General features: G+C 38.7%; 1 protein-coding gene across 13 annotated transcripts in view; it reads right to left on the reverse strand.

The window, feature by feature from the left end:
- CDC42BPA (CDC42 binding protein kinase alpha) overlaps nucleotides 1-23,047 on the reverse strand; it is a 207,647-nt gene that overhangs the window by 183,028 nt on the left and 1,572 nt on the right. The gene's annotated exons all lie outside the window — the stretch shown is intronic.

Here is a 23,047-nt window from a genome sequence, read left to right on the forward strand (position 1 = left end):
TATAGCCTTTGGGAGGTGGTAAAGACACTGCCCTAGATTCACAGAACCTGGATATCTGCTGAGCACTAAACCAAAAGGCTCAAGCCATCTTCGCTCTTGATAGTCTTGATAGATCAGTAAGAATAAAATTCTTCTTACTTTTGGAACCAATTTGCATTGGATTTTGTAGAGGTGGCCTTCATTTACATTTTATTAAGGTGTGCGTCTGTCTATATTTGATTGTTAATTGTTGAGCCCACAGTAAGCTAAATGCTAACAGATTCTGGACCTGTCATTACAATGACCCATTACCAGCCTCCTGTTTTGTAAATCCTAAAGAAAAGGTCACACTGTCCTCTATTGCTAGATTGTTTAAAAGTTGTATCACATGTATCTCACTGCTGATTGGTTGTTAAAAAGAGCTGACAGCCAATAACTAGGACAGGACGTGAAAGGCAGGAAGGACTTAAGGGCAGAGAAAGGAACTCTGGGAAGAAGAAAGAGGAGGTTCTTTTCACCAGGAGACATGAGAGGAAGTCATGTTGAGAATCTGCAGAGCTAAGGCCTAAGCTTTAAAATATTAAAAGGTCACGGTGTCTTTACTTTGATGGCTGGCAGGTCACCAGGATCTTGCAACAGGATTTTCCATTACTTATAACTCAAAACACAATTTACATCATTTATGTGGTTCATTTTGTCTTTACTGCTCTGTTGGTGTTCATTTGCTGGGTGTTCAATTCCATAAACAGCTGAACATTACATATGTGTCTTGTGTAACTTTAGAAGTAGCTTTGTAAATGTTTAAAAACATATATAAGGATTTAACCTACATAGCTTTTCCCAGAATAAACTACTCTCCTAAATTAGATACAAGATACTTACATTGCCATCTACGAGAACAGAGCAACCACTAAAAAAGGAAAACCATTGATCTGCTTTATAATGCAAATCTACTTACACTGTCCAGTTTTGACACCTTAGTTGCAAAACCCAGAAATAAGTCAAAATGAGAAAATTTTTTAAATAAGATCAATGAGGAAGGATTAAAGGAACTGTACTTTTAAATCTATAAAAGCTAAAACTATGTTTTAGTTTTTCACTTTTATACAAAGTTATCACTTGGGATTTAAGGCAATTATCAGAGTCTAACAAACCTCCCTCCCTATATCACCCTGCCAATATAATTACAGTATAATTTTGGTCAGAATTATACTGGCATTACTGTGACCGTGTAGATTAGTTATTTTTCTTTCCTTCACAATTTTTTTCTTAATTGTTGGGGTACATTTTTGGAGATCATAAAGAATTCGGGTGGCAGCCATAGAGATCTAGATCTAAAAAGATTTAAAGAAGCAATGATGGCTTATGGCATGCATCACCTTATGTAAAACTGGGCCACATAAAATTGTGTAATTCCAAAAGATTGGAGAAATTTGATGTCAACCATCTTAGAACCTGGCCCTCAATTACAATAGCTGACGTGGTGGAAAGATGAGGCTTTAGAATTGGAACGACACAATAGGACTACAGGCAGTAATATTGCTAAGGACCTGCTGCTAGGAAAAGGTCAAAATTCCGAATGAAGAATACAGACTATAGCCTGGCGTGGTGGCGTACTCTTTTAATCCCAGCACTCTGGAGGCAGAGGCAGACAGATGGCTGTGAGTTCGAGGCCAGCCTGGTCTACAAAGCGAGTCCAGGACAGTTAAGGCTAACACAGAGAGACCCTGTCTCGAAAACCAAAAATGAAAGAAAGAAAGAAAGAAAGAAAGAAAGAAAGAAAGAAAGAAAGAAAGAAGTACAGATTATTTTTAATAATGCCACTTTAGTGCATAGTATAGTACCTTTAGGTATTTGGGACAAGGCTGAACAACAGGGAAAACTATCTGAATTATTTACAAAGTATCCTCCGGTTCAGAGGAATCTTTCACTGATTTTTTTTTTTACAAAGATTAACTTCAGCTTTAAATAAAGCATTAGCAAATCCAGATACTAAAGAAATTTTAATTGAATCATTAGCTTTTGAGAATGCTAATGCTGAATGCAAAAATGGTAATAGACCGTTAAGGGCCAGATCTAAACTACTTATGAATGGATTAAAACTACTATGGATCAAATTAATTAATTAATGAAAAAACTACAGATATTGGATCTACTGCTTACAATTCAGTTGTTATTGGACAGACAATTGCAAAAAGTATGAGAGCTCAGAATGTCCAATGCTCTAGCTGTGGAAGAACAATTCATTTCCTAAAAGACTGTATACAGTTTCTAAGGATAATATTTTCTCTAATGATAATCCAGGGAGGAAGCTTCCCAGTATTCGTAAAAGATATGGAAGGGGCAGACACAGGGTTTAGGACTATAGATCATCCAGAGCTATTCAAGGCAATTCCTTATTGTTAGAAAGCTGTCTAAGGGGCTTTGCTCAAGCCCCAACAAAAACATGAGCCTTTCGTTTCCTGTCAGCCCAAGAAGAAACTGTCCTAGAGAGCAACTAAAAATAAAAAATAAAAATAAATAAAAAATAAAAAATAATTAAAGCCTCATAGGACAAACGGTGCCGCTCAAAACTTAACCACATCATTTAACAGGGATAGAGCAGCTCCAACAGCTAGAACAAGAGATTCTGAAGATAACAGAAAACATATTTTGGGAAACTGCTATACATAAGAGACCAAAGTTGAAATAACAACTGCATGGAATTGAGATTGAAGGCCTAAAGGTATACCAGAGAAGATGTGGCAATAATTTCACAAGATTCATGACAGCCAACTTGGCTACTTGTAAAGATATCTACACAGCTCCTAGGGATTGGGACATTGTCTCAGGCAGAGATAGCCATGAATCTATGGGGAAGAGATCTATTCCAACAGTAGAAAGCCCAGATTACCAGTCCTCCAAACTGAAGGACAAGCCGTAAAATAGATGTTCCTGATAAAGGTCTTGAAAGATGTTATCAAAGACAGTTACGGACTGTCTAAGCTGTCCATAAGCAGGACACAACAGATGTTGGTGCCCCAAATTTATGAGGGCCACTGCTTAAAGAATACCAAATGCCCTGCCATTAAAATGTTTAACTGACAAGCCTGTTTGGGTAGATTAGTGACCCTTAAACATAGAAAAGTTAGAGGCACAAGAACACCTGGACTATGGCCCTTAAATAAAAAAAGTTCCAAGCCTAGCATACCTAGTCCCAGAGCAGCTAGAGGCGCAACATATACAAGAGTCCACCAGACCTTGGAATTCTCCTGTATTTGTCATTAAAAAAGAAATCTGAAAAATGGAGGTTGCTAAGAGCAATCAAGAAAATCATTCAGCCTATGGGTTCCTTATAACTTGAAATCCCCTTAACTTCTTTATTACTTAAGGCATGGCCTATTATAGTGATTGATTTAAAAGATTGCTTTTTCTCAATACTCCATGAGAAACAAGATAGAGAAAGATTTATTTTCACTGTGCCCACATTTAACAGTGAAAAACCAAGTAAGAAGTACCAATGGAGGGTCTTGACACAAGGAATGTTCAACAGCCCTATCTTGAATCAATATTTTGTTCAACAGCTATTAGAAATAATGTGGAAACAGTTTCCTAAATCTGTAATTTATCATTATATGAATGATATGTTGCTGGCTGATAAAGATACTTTAGAAAAAACTTTTGATGAAGTAAAGAGTTATTTTACCTTGTTGGGAATTACAAATTGTTCCTGAAAAAATACAAATTCTATTAATTATCTAGGATATAAAATAGGTTTAAGGAGCCAGGGGTGGTGGCATACGCCTTTAATCCCAGCATTCGAGAGGCAGAGGCAGGTGGATCGCTGTGAGTTCGAGGCCAGCCTGGACTACAGAGTGAGTCCAAGACAGCCAAGGCTACACAGAGAAACCCTGTCTCAACAAAAACAGAAATAAATAAATAAATAAATAAATAAATAAATAAATAAATAAAAATAAGTTTAAAAAATTCATCCACAAAAGGTAACAATCAGAAGAAACCAATTACAAACTCTTGGTGAGTTTCAAAAATTACTGGGAGACATTAATAGGTTGAGGCCCACAGTTGAATTAACTACCCAAGAGCTAAGTAATTTATTTCAAACCTTACATGGTGGTTCAAACTTAAATAGTTCAAGAAAACTATCAGCTGAAGCTGAAAGAGAATTGGCTCTGGAAGAAAAGAAACTACAGGCTGCACATGCTGGCCTTTGGATCTAATGCTTGATTGTATTTTAGTTATTTTGCCTTCCACTCATTTTCCTACAGGAATTCTTATACAGAGAAAAAAATATCATCTTAGGATGTATATTTTTAGAACACAAATAGAGTAAAAAATTAAAAACCTATATAGAAAAGGTTTCTTTTCTTTTCTTACTTTTTTTTTTTTAAGAAAAGGTTTCTAAATTGAAAAAGGAAAAACTAAGACTCCACCAATTAGCAGGAACAAACCCAACAGAGACTATAGTGCCCTGCACTAATGCTGAAATTACCTCATTATGGATAATCAATGAGGTTTGGCAAAGAGCTTGAAGTGATTTTTGGGAGGGAGAAATTAACAACAAATACCTAATAGCAAGTGACTTCAGTTTATAAAAAGAACTAATTTGATTCTTCCTCATATAGTAATAGGAACACCAATTTCTAAAACTCCTACCTTTTATACATATGCCAATAAATCAGAAATGGCAGGTTATAAGCCAGAAAATGTAAGTAATAAAGTAATTCACAGTCCATATGCTTCAGCTCAAAAATAAGAATTATATGCTATTCTCATAGTTCTATTAGATTTTCCAGAACATCTTAATACAGTTACTGATTTTCAATATGCAGAAAAGGCTGGTTTGCATATAAAAACTGAACTTATTCCAGATGATTCAGAATTAACTTTATTATTTATACCGCTATAATAGGTAATTCGAAACAGTGATCATCTATTGTATGTAACCCATCTTTAACCTCATACAAGTTTGCCAGGACCGATGGCATTAGGAAATGAGGAGATAGATAAATTATTAATAGGAAATGTATTAGAATCTTCAAATTTTCATAAAAAGCATCATGTAAATAGAAGGATCCAGAGAGTCCTAGAAACTTACAAGAAGAACATCGTGGCAGGTGGATCAGGGCCCAGGGGGTCTGCTCAAACTATTGCACTAACCAAGGACAATATAAGTAGTAAACATCAAATCCCTACTCTGATCTACCCAATAGATAGGATATTCTCCACAGTTATGTGGAGAGCTGGGGCTGACTTTGACATGAGCTCTGGTGCCCCATATTTGACCACCTCCTCTTGCTGGGGAGGCCTGATGGCACTCAAAGAAAGAATAAGCAAGCTATGAAGATGACACTTGATAGCCTATGACCATATAGACGGGGGAGGAGGTCCCCCTTGGTCATAGACCTAGGGAAGGGGAACAGGGTGAAAGCAGAAGGGAGGGAGGGAGGAACAGGAGGATACAAGTGATGGGATAGCAATTTAGTTGTAATCTGAATAAATTTAAAAAATAAAATAAAATTATATAAAAAAGAAAATGCTCATAAAACAAACAGGGGGATATAATGTCTCCCAGATATAGATTAAATAATGGTTCATTGACTTTAACCTTTTTTGAATGTCAATGAGACAGGTAGCACAGGTGCTGGAAAACGCTGGATTTTATAAAAGGCTGCTGAATTAAATCTTCCTATATACTTTAAGGATATATTAACCTCAGAATGAAAATCAGGGTATGTGTTACAATGGGGAAGCAAGTAAGTTCTTGTTTCAACAGGAAGTGAAATGCCATGGTTTCCTTCAAAATTAATAAAGATTAGATTTGACCATGAAAGGTCTCCTGAAAACTCTGGGCTACAGACATGAAGGAAAGACCCAGGAGAACAACAAAACAGGTGGCATGACTGCTGACCCCCTTACTTGGGACTGGCTCTGAGACTGGCTGAGACACGAATGTCTCTGCATAGCCAATGAATCTTTCTGACTACTTGGTCCTCGTGACTTATTATTTCATGCCATTCCTTCATATGGCATGGATGGAGATTTAGATTACAGTTTGGTTATACTGTCCAAATGAACTTATGAAAATTGATGGATGCCTTTCACCTGCTCAAACATAGAGCAGAAAATCATAATTAGATGATTTGTTCAGAGTGTACATTCCATACTTGAATTAATATAGAAATGTACCTACAATGCTACCTTTAAAAGTTTGTATGTTTTCAGAGCTAAAGGACTAGACACCAATGAAGACAAAACAATTAGTCCAGGTGATCCAGCCTCACAGATTGCCTCAGTTACTGTTTCCTCAAAAGTTTGTATAGGTCAACTTCAAAACAGCTAGCTCAGATGGTCCAGCCTCACAGACTGTTTCAGTCAGGATGAGCCCTGAACGTTTCCTGTTCAAGAAAGTGAACAGCAAAAGATACCTCTAGTTCTCCCAGGACTTAGGCTATATCCCAATTTTCTTAGGGTCCCCAAAAGATGCCTTCACCCTCAGACAACAGGGAGGAATTTAAAGAACATGACAGCCTCATTTCCCAAGAGGTGGAGTGGGTAGTTTTTGGTCATTCGGTCAGTCACAGATGGTTGTCGTCATCTCTCCTATCTAGTATTAGAGAGAGAAAGTGGGGAGACAGTGACAAAAGGACAAAGAAGGGGTGGGTTACTGTATCTCCCTTTAGACTAGAAAGCAACAAGCCTCAAATATTTGAAATTGATATGGATTTTTGTATATTGACAGAAACTTAAGGTTGTATTTGTTACAACATACTCTCTATATATTCAACTCTTGTTTAAGGTCTATGTGCATATGCAACTCATTTAAAATGTCATGGAAAGTTCTAGTCCTATGAAAGCTACTATTGTAAACTGCTTAGGATAATGAAAAACGCAAGTTAGTACTTAGTCACCTATAAATGTTACTTGTAGTCTTCTTAGGTACTAGTTTAGTTACAGAAATAAGCTTTATTTAGCCTCCTATATGTTTTCCAAATTAAGAAGATAGTAAATAGCTAGAAACAAGCAATGTTTGTCTATTCAGATATTAGATAGAAGGATGGATAAATGGATGGATAGGTGGATAGACAGACAGACAGATAGGTAGGTAGATAGATGAGCAATTCAGAGATCTATAAAATATGTCATTTAAGGTGTTTTCATAATAAAAAGCTTTTATGACAGAGAGACATATTAGCTCCTGGCAGCACCCCATTCTACTCCAAAAAAAAGATGACAGGCACTGAGACGCCTGCACATGGAGCTTGCTTCAAATGTGTGCCCGCGAACCACTGCCCTTTATGTCTAAACTGTACACAAGTAGGACACTGGGAGGTCAACGGCCCAGCTCTGCTGAAACAAGATAGGACAGTCCTTCAAACTTCCTGTTCCACAGAAAGTCACTCAGATCTGGGCCTGATGACAGAAGATAAGTGTCCCACCAACACAGAAGAACCTTTGGTGACTATCCAGGTAGCCAGGAACTCCCTGCCATTTCTTCAGTTTTGAAAGCTGCTTGCTCTGCACTTCCTATTCTCTCAAGGCAAAATGTATCCTTCTCAGGTCTCTGACAGGACTGAAGACTAGTGACCGTAGTTATAGTTTTATAGTTTTCCTTGTCATTAGATTCAGAAAGATTAAATACATAAAAGTTTAAGTTGTTTAGGATCTAAGAAATCTTTTTAGGCTCTAAGAAGGTGTTTTAGGGCCGGTAAATGCAAGTTGTAAAGAGTAGAGGACATGACGGCTTTAATGGTGGTAAGAAAGTGATTTAGGTAAGAACTTTGGACTCATCAGGATAGGACAGATAGTGAAGCACTTTCTCCAAGGCTGCCAAACACAAACTGACTGACACTGTGAATGTAACTCTTACCTGATAGGTCTCATAATTGTTCTTACTGTATATAGTTTATCAATGTTAGAGAAAACGCCGTTTATTGGACTACAGGAGGAGAATTTGGGGTATACTGTGTGAAGGTGTCTCTGTATATTCAATTGTTGATTAGTAGCCTGGCAGAGAGCTAAGTACTAGTCAGATCTTGGTATTGTTATTTCTATCACCCACCTCTGGTCTTATATTTTGTAAATATTCGTCCTTCCTCACTTGCCTATTGGTTGAAATAAAGAGCTAACGGCCAACAGCTGAGCAAGAAGTGAAAGGTGGGACTTCAAGAGAGAAGGATGCTGGAAGAAGAAAGCAAGGTGGGAGATTCGCAAGCAGGACACAGACAAACATGAACAGGAGCAAAAAGACAGAGCTGGCCACACGGTGGATGCAGTGCCAGGATTAGTCAGGTCAAGCTAGATAGGTTGTTGGGTGTCTGTACCGCTAATGGTCTAAGCTTTAAAATATTAAAAAAAAAAAAAAAAAAAAAGCCTCTGTGTCATTATTTGGACTGCTGGCAGGTCTGAAAGTCCCACTATACTTAATTGCTCTTTTTCAATTTGTTTCGTTTTCTAAGCAACTTTAAACTCTTCCCCAGATGCCCAGCATTTGATGCCTGCACTGGTCTGATATCACTCAAGCCAACAGAGCTTGATTTACTGAGCATAAGCAGCCTGTCTTGAGAAAAAGAGCAGTAGTTCTAGACTTCCCACATCTGAACAGCTTTAGTTGGTCCCTAGGTCTCAGCTAGGCCCACACCTCAACTTCTAGAGTATTCTGAAGACAACCAACATCTTGGTTTTCTGAGACAGGGTTTCTCTGTGTAGCCTTGGCTGTCCTGGACTCACTTTGTAGACCAGGCTGGCCTCAAACTCACATCAGTCAGCCTGCCTCTGCCTCCCAAGTGCTGGGATTACAGGCATACACCACCACACCTGGCTTGACAACCCAACTTCTACAATTGTTCCTCTTCTATTAATTTCTTCCAATTAAACTGGACAGGTTCTCAGCTTTCACCATTGCTAACTTAGATTCTGACATTCTCAGACCTCTGAGGTCTGTGTCACACATGTTTTCACCCTCACAAAACTGCTTCAAGTCTCCTTTCCTGCTCTTCTTGTTTCAGAGCATTTATAACTATTTTTTTTTAACTTCTGTATTATAGTTTTAGTAGGGCTGCAGAGAAAATGAAATTCTAGTTATATGTTTAATTAATCAATACTAGGCTCTGTAATTTATTCTGGATACAGTACAAATAAGGTTAAATATAGACTTAATGAAAGAAAACATTGATTGACAAATTAGACTATTTGCATTTAACCCTATTCCCTACTCTTTTTCTTTTTCTCAGTCTAAGCATTTATTTATAGACTGTCAACTGCTATGAATGGAAATCATAAGCCATCACTTAAGAAATCACTTTCTAGTCTTTATTTGCCCATTAAAATTAATTAGGTTTTCTTTTCTTTTTTTTTTTCTAAGAAAAAAAATCACTTTTGAAATAAAGCAGAATAAATAAAAGACTTAACAAGTTCCTAAGCCAGGCGTGGTGGCGCACTCCTTTAATCCCGGCATTCTGTGAGTTCAAGGCCAGCCTGGTCTACAAAGTGAGTCCAGGACAGCCAAGGCTACACAGAGAAACCCTGACTTGAAAAACAAAACAAAACAAAAGTTCCTGACGCAATTTTCAAGCACTATTTTAAGATTAGACAGATAAACAGCCTCTAGCCTTGGGTATATAACAACTAAGACGGCTATGTCCCATGCATTTACTATGAAAGGCACAGGGGTGGGGAAGTTAAGGAGAATGGGTTTTAAAAACATTTAAAAAACAAAAAAACATTAACCAGTATGTAAAAACTCACAGACCTCACAAACTAAGCAGTCATTCCTTAATTGCTAACAATTTTCCGTTTATCTAAATAACTCAGCATAGTACAAAAGGGCGGCTCAAGGGAATTGTGGGCTGATACACACCGCCCTGAACTTGAGCATATTAGTTGTCCCATGACAATGCCTTTGTTAAAGCTCAGAGGATATACATCAAAAAGACTGTTACATGCTTTAAATTTTTAGAGGATTTCTTTTAATTTTTTTGAGTGAACAGGGGAAGCTGAGCACTCCAAATGCTTAGAGGGAAAGAAATGGACTTCACCACAAAACCAGCTTTGTGAAACTCTATCTCAAAAACAAAAACAAAGCCATTTAAATAAAATTACACACATATAAACATATGTATGTAGCTAAGCACTGCTTGATGACAGACATCTCCAAGAGCAGTCTCATATGACTATATCATCTGGTGATAGCCTGCTCATCTTAACCTTCTGTCAATACGTTCCATGATGGTCATACCACAAAATCACTCAATGAAACCTTTCTCAGACTGTGTTCCTACTATTAAAAAAAAAAAAAAAAAAAAAAAAAAAAAAAAAGGCCCGTCCTAGGTAAACAGTCATTCTCTCTTCCTAAACAATTCACATCTAAGGCCAGCAGGCATGGCAGAACAAAGTAAAGAAAAGGAAGTCACAGCAGATTGCAGTGGTGCTAGCAGCTGAGCACATACGGAGGACATCCACAAAAGGGCTTATGTCAGAGCCTGCGGAGCACAAAAAGCACCCTTGAGTGAAGGGAAAGCCTGGGATGAAGAGAGGAGCCTGGTGTGGTGGTCAGACAGAACAACATGAGAGCATGGTGACGATCCAGCATAGGGAACAGCTTACCTGGATGAGGGCGGGAGTGGAGTACTGATGAGAGAGAGATCACTTAAATACTCACAGACTCAAAAGTAAGAGAATGGAGCTGAAGAGCTGGCTCAGCACTTAAAAGCACCTACTGCTCTAGCAGAGGACCTGAGATCAATTTCCAGCACCTACGTCAAGTGCCTCACAGTTGCCTCCCCATCCCTAGCCCTGGATGCAGGGTTTCTCTGTGTAGCCCTGGCTGTCCTGGATGCTTTATAAACCAGGCTGGCCTTGAACTCACAAAGATCTGCCTCCCTGCGTGTTGGGATTACAGGACAGTTGCCTTTAACTCCAGCTCCTAGGGGATCCGAAACGTCTAGCCTCCTAGAGTACATGCACTCACTCCCCTGCGTTCACCTGCATTCATTCATTCATTCATTCATTCATTCTCATTCTCTCTCTCTCTCTCTCTCTCTCTCTCTCTCTCGTAAATATGTGAAAGACATCAGGATCTATACTTTTCACTGACTGCTGGGAAGGAGATTTACAATATGGAAAAAAAACTAGCATTCTAACTCTAACCCTGCAGTGTTAGACTATAATTAGGGATATTGGTGCAAATTCATGACCTTTCCTATATAATCAGACAGAAACAAGTCTCTACCAAAGTACGTGCAGATCTGAAATACAGATATCAATATATAATGAAATGGGTAGATGACTAGACAGTGCACTAGATCTGGATGGACTAGTGGAAGACAGCGCTGTCCACTAACAGAGCTGCAATGCGCACACGAGGAGGGAGGCTCGCCCTGTCTCCTGCAGACTAACTTCCTCTCCTAAACGCCAGGAGTCCTTGAAAGCTTGCTCGTTTCAAGGCAGAGTCAGGGAAGGACTAGGACAAGCTTAAACTATCTTGTCACACCAGAAAGCAAGAAAATGCTCAAGACGTCATGGGACATGTCAAGGACACACAGGCCAATCTGAAGGAGCCCCTGTTAAGTAAGTCTGGGTCAAGCCTCAAAATGGGAAAAGCTATTACTGACAGCTTTCAGAGTAACATTCAAGTACTCTGTATGGCACCTACAATTCACGTATGCCCTTGTCTACTTCCCTAACCATGTTTTCACTTGTTTTGTTCGAAACATTCTCAAACATAGAAGAATGTGGATGCAGTACAATTTGCTCTTTCCTGAAGCCCTTGGGTAATTCCTCTACCAACTTGTAGTGAAAGGTTCTAACCTAATGAGTAGCAATGAAAACCATAAGCTAATCTAGATAGAAGTAGAATTTTATGAGGTAAAGATAGAAGCATAATTTAAAATAGCTCTCCAATAATTATAAAAGGGAAAGAAGTAATTTGTTTTGTCATGACTTTGTTTTGTTTCATGTTGTTGTTGTAGTTGTTGTTGTTGTTGTTAAAACAGAGCTCACTGTGTTGCTCTGGTTGGCCTCAAATTCACTTATATCACCCAGGAGAGCTTTTATTTGTGATCCTCCTGCCTCAGCCTCTTTGGTGTTATGATTAACAGGCATGTACCACCATGCCTCACCCAGAAAGTAACTACAGTGGAGAAACCTAGTGAGTACCAGCACAGCATCTAATGAGGCAGTATGAGATCTGTGCCTCCTTTGACAGGATCCAACCAGAAGAACACTGCATCATTTCTACGATACTAACAAGATTATGTCTAAATCTAACTGTGAAGAAAATCCAAATGGGGGTTATTGCAAATGACATGCACTCTTCAAAAAAGCCCAAGTTGTCAGAATCAAGGAAAACCTAAAGGCCTGACTCAGCAGCACTGCAACACATAATAGTCACATGTGACACAGGACTTCAGACTGAATCTTCTTGCTGTAACAAAGTTTTAAAAACTAGATGACAGTAGCTCATCAGTGTTAATTTCTTGATTTTAAAGTTGTATTATGGTTGTATAAAAGTATGTAGCTGTACATACAAACACATTGGGAAGGAATGGACATCAGTAGACAAACTATTCTCATGATTCCGGAAGAAAAAGTTTACTATACTTGCAATTTTTGTACTATCGTTGTTACTTCACTTTAAAAGCTATTTTTAGGGGTAAATGTATGAGGAGTGGATAATACATGAAAGTTGAAGCTTGGTAGGTACACTTGCCTGTGCTTCTAGCACTCAGGAGGTAAATGGAGCACAAGTGCAGGCCCACAAGCTCCATAGGGAGACCACGTCTTCAAAAAAAAGAAAGAAAAGAAAAAGTATGTAGCATGGTAAGTAGTTTAAGTGAAACTATCCTGAAAAGCTGTCCATGGTCACTGGAAGATATTAAGCATGATGTTAACATGATTAAAAAATATGAATATGACAAAATATGTATATGATAGACAGTAGTGGCACATGCCTTTAATCCCAGCACTCAGAACACTCAGAAGGCAGAGACAGGTATATCTACAGCCAAGGATACAAAAAAAAAAAAAAAAAAAAAGGAGGAAGAGAGAAAGAAGAGGAAGAAGAGGAAAGAAATCATAAATAAAGTTATGTGTGTTTTATTACATTCCAGGATATATAAGTTAGAGACACATAATGTTAAAGGCAACTTGCCATGTGTTAGGAAAATAGTAAGACCCAGAAATGTATAAATCTATATTTATAAGTTTAATACAAGTGATTTAAGCCAGGCACACAGAAATGGAATAAAACCAGGGTAACTCCTGAGGTGCTGTGCTTAACTGATACTGCCTCACAGTGAGGAAGACAAAAGAAACAAGAACGCAGCATCAACCACAGCCCAAGCAGCAGCACAGCAGTGGACTTCAGGAAGAAGCTGTTAGCTTAGCACACGTCAGTCAGAAAGATGACACATTACAAAGGCATGCCGCTCAGAAAGTCAGAAGCAGAAATTATGCTAATCTTGCAAATAGTGTGTTTCTAACCATAAACTTTAAGAAAATGTAAATATACAGTATGAAAAAGCTTTCAGGTACCACATTAATATGTCAGGTTCACCGAACACCTGAGCTCTTAGTCTACTTTAAAATGTTTCTTTATGGTAATGTTTTAGTCAAGATAAAATCACAGGGCATTAGTGATGCAATTTTAAAATAGGGCTTTAGTCACATCAAGACTTTTACATCTCAGCACAGAACACTTCTAAGCAGCGCTGACTACTTCTCACTACATATGGTTCCTGGGTAGCAGCCACCCAAGTAAGTGCTGACGCTTAAGGACAAGATTCCTGCGATAACCGTACAACTGTATTACTTTTACAAAGTTCTCATAAAAACCCAATCAGCTTTGTTCTGCTTTACACAGCTCCTCTGTACCAGTAAAAAGAAAATGATCACACTCTGCTGAAAAAACAGCAGCAACCACCAGGTCAGGAGACGCACCTCTGCAATCCAGAAGCTGCACGGATAAACTCTGCAACACAGGTGACATCTTCCCGTCCCATGCTGAATTCTACCACACCTTAACTTCAGCTACACTGGTTTCTAGATGGTGTAGGTGAGCCAAACCCTTACCTATGTTTTGTGCTCTAAGTACACTGTGACAATATTTTTTAATGTGCTTTTTACATAACCTGCTTAAAGACTCTGGACATTGCCTACAGTTTCCTAATGTGGCCACAATGTCCCAAGTTCAGTCTGTGTTCCCCTCCTAGCTTAAAGTGATCTAGGCCACCTGTGTACAACTAAGTTAAAGTTTCTGGTCAGAGCTTTTGGAAACTTTTCCTGTGATAAGGGAAAAAGGCATGTACCCAGAGCACTAGCTCCCAGCCTTACAGATCCAATTAACTCTTAATTTGTGGAATATTCTGTGTGTCTCTTGAAATCCAGTTTAGGAAATACTTATGGAAAGTGTTCGTTTTCTTCATAGTTACTGAAAGACCGCATTAATCCGTGGGTGCTGCCTAATTTTAGTTCATAAACGGTATTTCATAAACAACACATCAATAAAAAATTTAACCTTCTGAGTTGAGGTTTAGAACTCTACCACTAATTTGCAGACTGAAGGCATATAAATACAAAAGCAAAGCAAACGAGGCACTGCATAATAGCTGCTATATGATAGGAAAGACTGGGGATAAGTTTAATATTTAACCCTCCCCCCAATAGCTTAGCTAAAAAGAACAAAAAAATTTACTAGAAAATATCCTTTAAAAACTGCCTAAGGCTGTTTGCATAGCCATGCAGAGAAAGACACCTTCAATAAATGTAATTTCAGAGGGTCTGATGCCCTCCTCTGGCCTCCATGGCACCAGACATGTACATGGTACACAGACATGTAAAACATCCATACACATAAAATGTAAAACTGATAACAATAACTTAATAAGATATTATCAAAGAGATATAAATGCTTATTGATAGCAAAGTGATTGTATCAATATCATTTAATTAGTACTACTATACACTTGAGCTTAATCCCCAAAGTGGCATCTTAGTTCTTCCTTTATTTTAAGGATAAATAGAATAGAACTTTGAAAATCAGAATGGAAGCTAGAGATCTATCTCAGTGGGTAGACTGCTTACCATCTACACAAGGTCCTGGGCTCAATTCCCAGCACAGTGTAAACCAGACACAGTAGTGCACACCTCTAGTCCTAGCACTTAGGAAGTGGAAGCAAAAGAATCAGAATCCCAGCACTCGGGAGGCAGAGGCAAGCAGATCGCTGTGAGTTCGAGGCCAGCCTTGGTCTACAAAATGAGTCTAGGACAGCCACGGCTAACACAGAGACCCTGTCTCAAAAAAAAAAAAAAACCAAACAAACAAACAAACAAACAAAACCAAACAAACAAAACAAAAAGAATCAGAAGTTCAAGGTCATGCTAAATTCAAAGACTCCATGAGACCCTGTATCAAAAAAGAAAAAAATCAGAATAGGACTGAAGCCAACAAAATAAATCATGGGAAAACTTCTAAACTGGCTTTCATCTTCTGGCAAAATATTGTGATAATGTCCACATCTTTACAGCTGCTATGACACAGATTCAAGACGTTGAGCAACTTGCCTAGATCACCTGGCCAATAATTAAAGGATTCAGTCTAAATCCAAAGAGCTTCACTTGTTTTTGAACAACCAAGTTGAATTGTCCTCCAGTATTATTATCCCCCATGCTAAATCTTAGAGCAAAACTTGACGGTCATCACAAAGTTCTAGCTGTTCACACGCTGTCAAAACAATACCAGTTATGCATGAGTTTCTCCTTAATAAAGAGGAGAGATTGTCTGCTTTCTTTATAATACATATAAACAAATAAATGCTGACACATGAAACGCATACACCATTATATATAATAATAAAAGTTCCCACACAATTGAGATGACAGAGACCAACTGCTTAGCTAAAACAGTTACCCTGGGGGAAAAGAAAACACAATGAATTATGAAATTGCAAGAGTTCAAGGCATTTTCTTCCCCCTAAACATCATAATGAGCAAAATATTTTCAGATGCAGAAGTTTTATAAGAAGTTAAAATTATAGCAACCGAAGCTATAAAAATAAAGTGAGAATTTCTGTATTTAATGATGTGTAAATGCCTTTACATGGAGAGTAAGTTCAACTAGAACAAGAAGAATGTCATAGAAACATCTCAGTCATCCTAGGCGCTGACAGCACAGGTTCATAGCACAGCATACCATCCAAGTCCACTTCAAGCAGTGCGTTTCTCAGATGTACTTCTATCAACAGCATCACTACCATTCCACCATAATTAAGTTTACTCTCTCAGGTCACCTCTCTCTCTCTCTCTCTCTCTCTCTCTCTCTCTCTCTCTCTCTCTCTCACACACACACACACACACACACACACACACACACACACACACACATTATAAGTCTACAAGCACTAATTAAAAATATAACTTACGCAAACCACAAGTTTCTCAAAATGCCCTTTTTTAAATTTTATTAATTTATTCAGATTACAACTCAATTGTTATCCCATCACTTGTATCCTCCCATTCTTCCCTCCCTCCCGATTTCACCTTATTCCCCTCCCCTAGGTCTGTGACCTAGGGGGGCCTCCTCCCCCACTATATGGTCACAGGCTATCAAGTCTCATCTTGATATCCTGCTTATTCTTTCTTTGAGTGCCACCAGACCTCCCCACCAAGGGGAGGTGGTCAAATATGGGGCACCAGAGTTCATGTCAAATCAAAATGTCCTTCTAACTCCAATAAAAAATTAGAAAGGAACAACGCTTCCCTAAGAAGATGCATTAGAATACGTGCCTCTACCTTCAGATACTCTTCCAAATGGTAACTGTGTAACACAGTAAACCTTGTTAATTCTAGGACAATCTGCAATGTTTTACTTAAATTATATGTGAGTTAATTTTCCAAACTTACAAGCTTCAAAGACAGACACACATACACACACACACACAGAGAGAGAGAGAGACAGACAGACAGACAGACAGACAGACAGACAGACAGACAGACAAACTGTGGTATCAAGACTGAGGAGCCAGGTCCATGTGGTCCCTGTTCCAATGAAATGAAGCTCTACACCAGTGGCAAATGCAAGACCACAGATGAGAGGCTGACCAACTGAAGGCTAGCCATTCTCGCATATGGCCTGAAAAGTAGATGAAAACTGGCGAAGTCTGAGAAACTAGGGGGAAGAGCAGCCCTGAAGCCAAGAGCAGCATCAGTGAGAAGAAGAGAAGTCCTCTCCATCCTCAGAGCAGTTTTCTAAGCAAGACAACAAAGGACACTCATTCTTGTGTTTGCAATAGCTTATCCTTACGAGTGCAGGTCACTCGAAAAAAAATCGTTTTAGAAAGAACTTAACTTATGCAGATTCAGCAAAAACAGCTGAGCAATTCATGGTCTCCAATACGTATACACAAAGTCATTTTCACTGATAGTCTTTGAGTGACAAGAATGAGAAATCCAACAAATTTTAATGGGTTGACCTAGAAACGAGAACAAATAGCCAAAACATTATCACCCATCCCTCAAGTTCAAAAGCTAATACACCTCTGACAATCAATGAAAGCTACCCACTGCCACAAAAGGAAAATAAAGAAGCAATAAACATTTTTTTAAAAAAATACAAAAGACTGAGGTTAATTTTTTTTTAATGTGCATTGGTGTTTTGCCTGCATGTATGTCTGTGTGAGGGTCTCAGATCTTGGAGTTACAGACAGTTGTGAGCTGCCTTATGGGTGCTGGGAATTGAACCAGGGTCCTCTGGAGGAGCAGTCAGTGCTCTTAACCACTGAGCCATCTTTCTAGCCAATTATTCCGTCAGACTGAAGCAGAATGGAGTCACTCTCACTCCCTCTCACTCTGGCCATTCATTCTCATCCTCTCCCCAGCCCAAGCTCTCCTTTGCCCCTCCTCTCTCCCTCTTGTCTTGGTGCCCATATCTTGTCCCTATGTACAGTTCCCTTCATTAAATTACCTATTTGTTGTCCCGAATCTATTCCATGTCCTTTCTGAAAATAGGAACTATGCTTCGAATATTTCATTATTAGCTAATGTGTGTGTGTGTGTGTGTGTGTGTGTGTGTGTGTGTGTGTGTGTGTGTATCTGCACCTACACAACATTCCAAGCTCCTCTGGTCTACATCTTTAAGATCCAAGAGTAAGAAATGCAAGAATGCACAAATGCTTTACATGCCAATATCTGCTCTCTCTGTGTGTGATGAACTTGACTGTCTTCTATTCTGGCCTAACTTTTAAATGTTGGTTAGACTTTATATATTGATTCTTAAAACTATCACAACTAGCTGGATGAAAAAGAATGAGCTGTACACACAATTTCCTGGCAGTAAGTCTACCAAACAAGAAAAGGTTTGAGTAGCACAATAAAACGTGTGCCAAGTTTAATTCTTTTACCCTAAAGCAAACTGGGCTCACTATGTAATAGTGATCAGGTCATAAGAGTCATAGGACAGTTCATAAAATGTCCAACATGTTATAGGACTTATTTTCAATGCTACAGTAAGGTATGCCTTGCTTCCATATGAAATTCTTAATGTTAATCTGCACAAGTCACTGCAGTACCCAGTATTACTTGGGACCTAACTCAGGAAGAAGTGGGCATGAAGGAAGGAGAGAAAGGAGCCAGCTATCGCTTACTGAGTGTGCTCCTGTCACATGTCACCTCCATTCCTAAAGCACAATGCTACATGACTAGCGGAAAGGAAGCAAGTCTCCTATCTACATTTTAAACACTTTTCCAATGATCCAAAATGAACTCATTTAAAAATTAATTTAAGCATCCGTATTCTTAACATTTCCGAATGATAAATAATTCAACTTGGGAAAAGTTAAGAGTGAAGAACAGCAGACATAAAGAACAAATAAAGTAGTCTAGAAATAATTCAGTCCATTCCAATCAAGCCATCACCATGCCAACTCATACAAGAGAAAAGAGAGAGAGAGAATGAACTTTAAAGCTACTCTACACTGGGCATGGTGGCGCACACCTTTAATCCCAGCATTTGGGAGGTAGAGGCAGGCAGATTGCTGTGAATTTGAGGCCAGCCTGGTCTGCAGAGAGAGTTTCAGGTTAGCCAGGGCTACACAGAGAAGCCCTGTCTCAATAAACCAAAAACAAAAATTAAAACTAAAAATAAAACTATTCTCATAAAAGAAAATGTTTATTCAACACTACCTGTTGATGGCCTAGTAATAGGTTTAATAATCAGACTATTCTGAGTGCAGCATACAATCTGAATAAGCTATAAAATCTGTGAGAGATAATTTACATGAAATGTTATAAAATCAAGATCAGAAAGCATAGGAAAGTAACCCATATAGAAAGAACCCTGCCAGTGCCTTTGGCACTGAGTAATATTACCCTACATCTTCTTAAATAAATTGGTAATTCCTTAACATTCAAATTTCCCCTTTCAAGCCAGGCAGTGGTGGCGCATGCCTTTAATCCCAGCACGCAGGAGGCAGAGGCAGGTGGATCGCTGTGAGTTTGAGGCCAGCTGGTCTACAAAGCAAGTCCAGGACAGCCAAGGCTACACAGAGAAATCCTGTCTCAAAAAAAGAAAATTCCCGTTTCAAAACAGAGGAGAAACAACTTAATGAATAGTGAACGTATTAATCACCACTACCAAGTTTGTTTACTACACCGCCACTACTTTACCTCGACAGCTCCACTATACTTAGGAGTTCTGCTACAGACAGCAAAACTATATAAACAAACATAGAAACCATACTCTTTCCAACAACTTAAAAATCAAAGAAGGCTTTTCGAATCTTGCTGGCTGTGCTAGAAGATAATACACACTATTAAAAGCTCAGAAGTGACCTATGGTCCTAAGGTGCTTTTATCCCGTGGGCAGCACTCACTGACTTAATCCTGTCTTCCTCTCTCCTGCTCTGCTTTCCTTCCTCTAGTTGTCAGCACCCAAACCAAGAAATGCCACAAAAGAAAAACAGCATACTTGGCTTGGAATAGTCAGTTTTCTTTTCTTTTCTTTCTTTCTTTCTTTTTTTTTGTTTGTTTTTGTTTGTTTGTTTGTTTGTTTGTGCTTTTCTGTTTTGTTTTGTTTTTCTGTTTTTGTTTTTCAAATAGGGTTTCTCTGTCCTGGACTCACTTTGTAGACCATGCTGGCCTCAAACTCACAGTGATCTGCCTGCCTCTGCCTCCCCAATGCTAGATTACAGGCATGCGCCACCATGCCCGGCTTGGAACAATCAGTTTTCTTACTGTGGCTCTGTTAAGAACAAAGCATTAGCTGGACCACTACAGAAATGACATGGACGATAACTAGGAATCAGATGAAAGTGATCGAAGGGATACACACAGAATCGTGACTACATGTTTAAAAGCAGCCACTCACCCCCTGGGAAAACATGCAGCAGTAGGTAGCACTTCTATTAATGCAAATACCAAATGAAAATATTTAGCATGTAATATGGAATATTTAACTACACTGTTCTATTTCAATTACTAGGTCTTTTAAAGATTTAAAGACAATACTTTCTGAATGATTCAAATCAAACCAAAGATGCCATCTTGAGGCAAATCTAAATTGTCAAATTTAACCTTAATAATATTCATGTAAATTTCCATCCCAAAAAGTTAATAATAAGTCATTGAAAAATTAAATTGAAGTCAATTAACCAACCGAAACCCAAATATAGATACTGTTATACATTTTTGCAATGGGAATGATATAAAACATTTCCCAAAATGTATAGACAGACTAATAAATGAAGAAGGAATGATTCGCTGCAGTACTTAAAGGAAAAGATACTACCATTCCTAATCTATGGTCCCCAGCAGCCGAAAGGCTGTAAATGAAACCACTTCTGATGCTCCCCTTGCAACACTTCCACTCTTACATCCTACGGAGGGAAGAATGTGCCAGAAGCTCGAGAGCCCAAAGCACACAAAATAATTCCTTAAAAATTCTAGTCTCTCTTCCCCAGGGAAGAGCACGCCAATTGGTTATCTAAAACCAAAGCATAAATATAAGAAACATTATGCAGACCATGTATGCTGTATTTACATATTTAGGAGTGCATGTGTGCACGCCTGTGTGTGTATGTGTGTATGCACTTGTGTGTATGCACGTGTGTGTATGTATGTGTATATGTGTATATATATAGGCTATGAATTTGAAAGAGAGCTATGAAATGGCTTGGGAGGAAGAAAAGGAAGGGGAAATGATGTAATTATATTATAATCTAAAAAAGTTAAAGAATTTTTTAAATGTTAAACTTCTCTCTTGGGAGTTGAAGAGCTGGTTCAGTAGCTTAGAGGGCAAATGGTTGTTCCGGAGGACCTGAGTGTTGACTCTCAGCACCCATGTTAGGCTGCCCACACCACACCCACCAGCATCCAGCTCCAATGGGATCAGATATCTGGGGCCTCCTCAAGAGCTTACACTTACAACACATACCTATTCCAGACCCATGCACAGAAACATAATTTAAAATAATAAAAATAAATGGTTATTAAAATTCCAGCAATGGTTTATGAGACTGTAGGATTTCGTCATACCATATATCAGACAACTAAAAAAGTAAGACATGAGATTACTAATAAGCATAAGGTAAATTTGGCCTGGGGATCGGAATCAATTGGTAGAGCAGCCTAGCATGTATAAAGCCCTTGGTTCAATTTCCAGAACTATATAACCTGCACCTGGCAGTGCATACCAGTAACACCCACACTGGAAAGAAGGATGGGGAATTCAAGGCCAGCCTCAGATCTTCTAGACCACCCTGTGCTACATAAGACCCTCTCCCGGGGGAAAAAAATAATATAGTAAATGCAGCCGAACACTTGACGTTTGTTTGTTTGTTTCAAGACAGGGTTTCTCTGTACTGTAGCCTTGGCTGTGCTGGACTAACTTTGTAGACCAACCTGACCTCGAACTCACAGAGATCCGCCTGCCTCTGCCTCCCAAGTGCTGGGATTAAAGGCGTGCGCCACCACCGCCCGGCCTTTTCTTACTTTTTAATATAAGCAGAGATATATGTGCATTTACAAAGTGTTTTCATAAACATAGAAAATACAACATCCAAGAAAAGATAAGTAAGCTATTTGAATAATATAGCAAAATACTTCATAGCATAAAACTTCTACATAGCAAGGAAATACAACTTTCTCTTATATCATACCCTATTTTAAATTATATTTGCCACTGGTACATACAAAGAGTTCTCCTACTGTTTTGCAAATAAAAAGGATATTAAATGACAATCATAATCACAGACTACAGTGTCACTGTGGAGCCATAAGCTACGGACTCTGAGAGTACTGAAACCTTTTAAGTCTTCAAAAAAAGAAACACCACAAAATTCCTAAGTTTATGAAACACTGGGTGTAAAATTCCATAGGCTTCATAAAATACTGTATCCCACACAAAAAAGGGCAGGTGGATGCAAAGCCAATAACAACATAAAAGTTACCTACTCTCAAGAGAGAAGTTGCTTGAGAAATGGTTTAAGATTTCTTACATTCCCAGCAGGATGCCGGCAAACTGTTTTATAGAATCACCCCACTCACACGCACACGTTTTTTAAAACCCCTGTAACATCATGCTGCTGGCAATCAATCTTCCAGTACCGGAAAAGCTAGAGAATTAAAACTGTTTTCCTCAACTGGGAGTTGACCAGAGAAACAGATTTTGAATGAATTTGAAAACCAAAACAACAACGGGCACTTAATTTTTACTTCAGAGAATTAAGCTTCACTTTGGGAATAAAGATCTTCAACACAAAAATCATTTAGCTAGCTAGAAGTATTTCATTCAACAACACGAAATTCTAGATGGCCCAAATTATTCGGACCTGCGGTACCACTCACTACCAGCCTGGGCAGTGATAGCCCTGCAAGATGTCAGTCTTCCATCACCCGCCTGAGTGACATCAGAGGCTGGAGCAGTTCAGACAAGCCTTCTAGCTTGAAGGTCACATGTGGCGTTTCCTGGCATCACTGATCTAGTCCACTACTACGGGTCAGGTCGTCTGGGAAAACTGGAGGCGAAACTCTAACCAGTGTGGATGCAAGTTCAATTTACAATAAAATCTAAGACAGGTGG

The sequence above is a fragment of the Acomys minous genome, assembly GCF_964271855.1.
Source record: "Acomys minous genome assembly, chromosome: 1".
In the NCBI taxonomy this organism is placed as follows: domain Eukaryota; kingdom Metazoa; phylum Chordata; class Mammalia; order Rodentia; family Muridae; genus Acomys; species Acomys minous.